The sequence below is a fragment of the Piliocolobus tephrosceles genome, chromosome 15 (genome assembly GCF_002776525.5).
Source record: "Piliocolobus tephrosceles isolate RC106 chromosome 15, ASM277652v3, whole genome shotgun sequence".
Lineage (NCBI taxonomy): Eukaryota > Metazoa > Chordata > Mammalia > Primates > Cercopithecidae > Piliocolobus > Piliocolobus tephrosceles.
Genome location: NC_045448.1, coordinates 91,915,615 through 91,920,235, shown reverse-complemented (window position 1 = coordinate 91,920,235; position 4,621 = coordinate 91,915,615). Strand labels below are relative to the sequence as shown.

General features: G+C 41.6%; 1 pseudogene across 1 annotated transcript; it reads left to right on the top strand.

Annotated features, from left to right (window-relative positions):
• Positions 1–2,448, top strand: LOC111524950 (annotated as a pseudogene). Its single transcript, XR_002725918.1, has 3 exons — positions 1–214; positions 1,526–1,597; positions 2,064–2,448. The product of XR_002725918.1 is annotated as an immunoglobulin kappa variable 2D-28-like (transcript).
• Positions 2,449–4,621: the final 2,173 nt, after the last annotated feature.

Genomic DNA, 4,621 nt, shown 5'->3' with positions numbered 1-4,621 from the left:
ATGGGCATGTACATCACCCCAGAGAGGAAGATCCTGCAATACCTTCCCTCCACATCCTCCCAAGAAGCAGCCACTGTTGTGCTGCCTGGGATGGGGCTGCCTCCCAGCCCCAACTCTGCATCATCCCAAATCCGAGCTCCAGGACCTCATTCTGTGTTGGCCACTCAGACCCTGAGCCACTTCCTTGTGGATCTGCCCCGCCCCAGGCCCAGAGGTGCTGTCACTACAAGAGCACCCACATTCCAGAGCCTGGTCCTAAGGCTCTTCTGAAAATTACCTAAGACATAACATAAATAGAAAGTATACAACAACATTGTAGAGTGAACTACAGAGAATAACCACACAGAAAGCGTCTCTGAGAGGTAACACACCTGAGAGACCTGAGAACTACTGGCAAATGTGTTAAGAGTAATGAAACACGTTAGTCTATGACACCAAAAAAAAAAAAAAAAAAAAAAAAATGGAACTTATTCAGGATAAACATGAAGACGTACATCAGTATACAGATCATAGTTCAAATGCTGAATCACTTAGGAAGAGAAAATCTCAAATGTATTAAGAAAAAAATTGGTTCAATTTACCAGAGAAACAGTAATAAAATCCTTGTTTAACTGTTCATGGGACCAATAACTGAATGGAGGGGACTCAATCAAGGATTCATTATCTAGTGAAAATATGTTTCCAAAATAAAGGTAAAGTAAAAGCATTTCTTGATGAACAAAATGAAGAGAAATGATTTCTTGCATATATGCTCTGTAAGATATTTAAGAGGAAATTTTTCAGAATCACAGGAAATGACAGCAGATATTAAGCTGAATGCACAGAAATTAATGAAGATTTCACAAGCAGTGAAGAAAAGAGCAAGAGGCAAGGAAAAAACAACCACCTAAAAAAGGTATTTCCTTCAATGTATATGAAACTCTAGCCCAGGAAAAACCAAGCTATCGTGATGAATATCTGAATTCCAGTTACCTTGAGCGGGGTGGGGGAGCAGCTGTTGCCTGGGAAGGTCCATGAGGAATGAATCTGGAGAATTTGAAATATTCTATAGATTCTTTGGGATGGAGAACATACGTAAAACTTCGTTGCATATTTAACATTTCAGCCCTTTGCGCTGTGTGTGTATTACCTCAATAAAAAAATTGAAAAAGCTAATTCTAGACTCAAACAAATGAGAATAAAGAAAGAAGAATTATCAATTATTTACAGAATCTCAGCCTTACTAAGGAATAGTGAAAAATGCACCTGGGAAGAGCTAAGAAACAGGAAATCTAAGAGAGAAGATGAAAGGGACAAGGAATTTATCCTACTCATGCAGCATGGATTTTATCTCTTGTTGATTTCCCTCCAAACAGAGAAGATATTTAAGTTATTTTTCTTATAAGAGAGGACCCTTCACAACCCCCTTGGCTCTTTCCACCACACTGCACCCACCAGGGAATTTGCATTCTGTCCCCTAGGGAGGACCTTCCCTTGTGAGTCTGAGATAAACGCTCAGCTCCAACGTTGCCTTTGACTGATCAAGACTCCTCAGTTCACCTTCTCACAGTGAGGTTCCCTGCTGAGCTCCTGGGGCTGCTAATGCTCTGGGTCCCTGGTAAGGACAAAAGGGAGATGAGGGAGGAGAATTGGGTTGGAGGGTGAGCTCTGGGGGCCCCACTGCCTCTCATGTGTGTTCTGTGCATGTGTTAGATGTGCTTACATTGTCCTCCAGTGTGGGGCAGGTGATGTCCTGATCTGTGAGAGTGAAGAAGACTCTAGAAGAAGCAAGGGCCTGTGCCCTAGAGAAACTCTGGCACACGAAGAGGAGGATGAATTCGGGGACTTTTTCGCGCCTTGCATCTGTAGAGTCCTTTCTTGAAATTGAATAAGCTTGAAGTATGAATAAAAGTTGCAAAGAAATTATTAGATTGGTGCAAAAGGAATTGCATTTTGTTTGCAGTTAAAAGCAATGGCAAAACCCATAATTACTTTTATACATAGGCTGAAAAAACAAATAAAAAATTATGAACATGATATGTAATATTTGTATGTAACCTTGCACTTCTCTCTCATTATTTCAGCCTCCAGTGGAGATACAGCGATGACCCAGACTCCTCTCTCCCTGCCCGTCACCCTGGAAAGCCAGCGTCCATCTCCTGCAGGTCTAGTCAGAGTCTCTTGGATAGTTATGGATACACTCATTTGAATTGGTACCTGCAGAAACCAGGCCAGTCTCCACAGCTGCTGATCTATTTGGTTTCCAACTGGGCCTCTGGAGTCCCAGACAGGTTCAGTGGCAGTAGGTCAGGCACTGATTTCACCCTGAAAATCAGCAGGGTGGAGGCTGAGGATGTTGGGGTTTATTACTGCACGCAAGCTCTACAAACTCCTCCCACAGTGCTACATCCTCCAACAGAAGCCTCCCTGCTGGGTTGGTCCAGCTGCCCACATAGGCTGCTTGTCTGAGGGAGCAGCTGAGCAGAATCTCTGAATCTGCAGAAGAGAAGGCTGTTGGAGATATCAGGGCAGGGTTTGCTGCTGAGGACGCTGGTCCATGACAGCCTCAGTAGCACCTCAGATTTCACATGTCTAGTCCCCACCAGCAGTCACAGTCTGGGGAAGGCATCAGGAGGAGAATTCATGGGGGCCACGTGCCCTGGAAGCAACCAGCTATGATGAAGGTAGAATGAATGAAAGCTCATATCCTCACCCACCCTGTCTTGCCCACATTTGTCAAGTTCGTGCAACTGTCAGAATAACCAGACCATGGATGCAGTTTAGTGACAATACCGGTATGGTAATACATATGGGAAATGACCATCTTGGGGTTTATTTCACCCACGGTGACACTTAGTCATACTGGGAAATTCATACTCTCCCATCTTCCAAATTCTTCTCTATGACTCCCACTAAACCCTCCTCTCCAGTGTCTTACAGGTAAAAGCATTCTACACAAGGGGAGTACAGCTAACACTTAGAAAAAATGTTTGATGTTGGGTTATTCAAACAGACTTTGTAAACTCATGGCAGGTATGAGATATTAATGTCAAAAGATTGATTACTCTTAATTAGTATTTGCCAAGTGAAAACAGAGGTTTCACAATTCCAAAAGTGGCCTTTGAAAATAAACTGCATAAACTCAAAGATGGAAAATATAAAGTTTATTTCAAGCAAAAAAGGGAACATTCAGAATTACATGAGATTTTTATTTCTCTTCTATGTTCTAAAGGTTTTGAAATAATTTAGGCTAAGTTCTATTTTAGAGTAGAAATTTATTACTATGTTTTCAAAAGAAAAGGTTTCAAAGAATACAGAAATGCATTCTTTTCACATAACTATATCATTACCTGAAAATGAATCTGAGTTCTATGTTTCGGTTGTAAACGCGTGAGGCATCTATCCTTTTCATAGATTTTATTAAATGTAGTGTTCTAAATGATATTGAACCCAATAATGAGTCACATGAGCTACATATAATAATACTGTGTGATAGACATAAAATAATGACAGAATCAACAGAGGAAGATCTGCTTCAGGCTAAGGGTAGAAAGTATACTTTGATGATCGTTTATTCCAAGATAACAAATTTCACAGTAAGTGCAATTAAAATTCCAAAGTTCCACTTCTGCTAGGTTTAAAAATTGTATGGCAATATTTATATAAATATCAATCACACTGGAGCCCTCAAATGAAAAAAAGTGATGCCATATGTTTTTAAAATACTGAGAAATGAATCATTGAGCTTAAGAGCCATTATACAGAATTCAGTTAAGGAACACAAAGTGTATCGGGGCACGGTGACTCACGCCTATAATCCCAACACTTTGGGAGGCCAAGACAGGTGACTCCCCTGAGGTCAAGAATTCAAGACCAGCCTGGCCAACATAGTGAAACCCTGTCTCTACTAAAAATACAAAAATTAGCCAGGTGTGGTGGCATGAACCTGTAATTCCAGCTACTCAGGAGGCTGAGGCAGGAGAATCGCGTGAACCTGGGAGGCGGAGGTTGCAATGAGCTGAGATCAAGCCATTGCACTACAGCCTGGTTAACAGGGTGAGACTCTGTCAAAAAAACAAAAAACAAACAAACAAAAAAATGTAAATAGAATGACCCTGAGGTAAACAATGATGTCATAATCTTTAGCCCTCATGTAATTGATAGCCTCTAGCGACCTTGAATTTCTGCTTTGCTATGAGACACAAGATTAGTCCCAACCCATTTAAGATCGTTAGATATCTTAAACAAACAAACAAACAACTTATGTAATGCTGATGTAACAAAGGGCTACACTCTCAAAACAAAATGGTGAAGGGCAAACGATCCCCTAAACCTGAGAGAAGATACAAGCAGAATCAAAATGGGCTGGTACAAAGAAGCCTTTAGTTGCAGTTGACCAAATGTGACAAGGTTTCTGTGTCTGTGCCATGGCAGTGCAGAGGCAGATGGGTGGCCTTGGTGGTGTCGGTGACTCTGCTCCATGAGGTCACTCAGGTGGGGAGGAGGCATGACCACCCTTAGCACATAGCTTTCCTCCTTCCTTACAGTCACTGCCCCCATGGCCATCCTCAGAAGCATGAGTGGAAGAGAGTGAAGGGAAAGCTGTTTTCTTCTAAAGATCAAAAATCTTGAACTTGCAAAT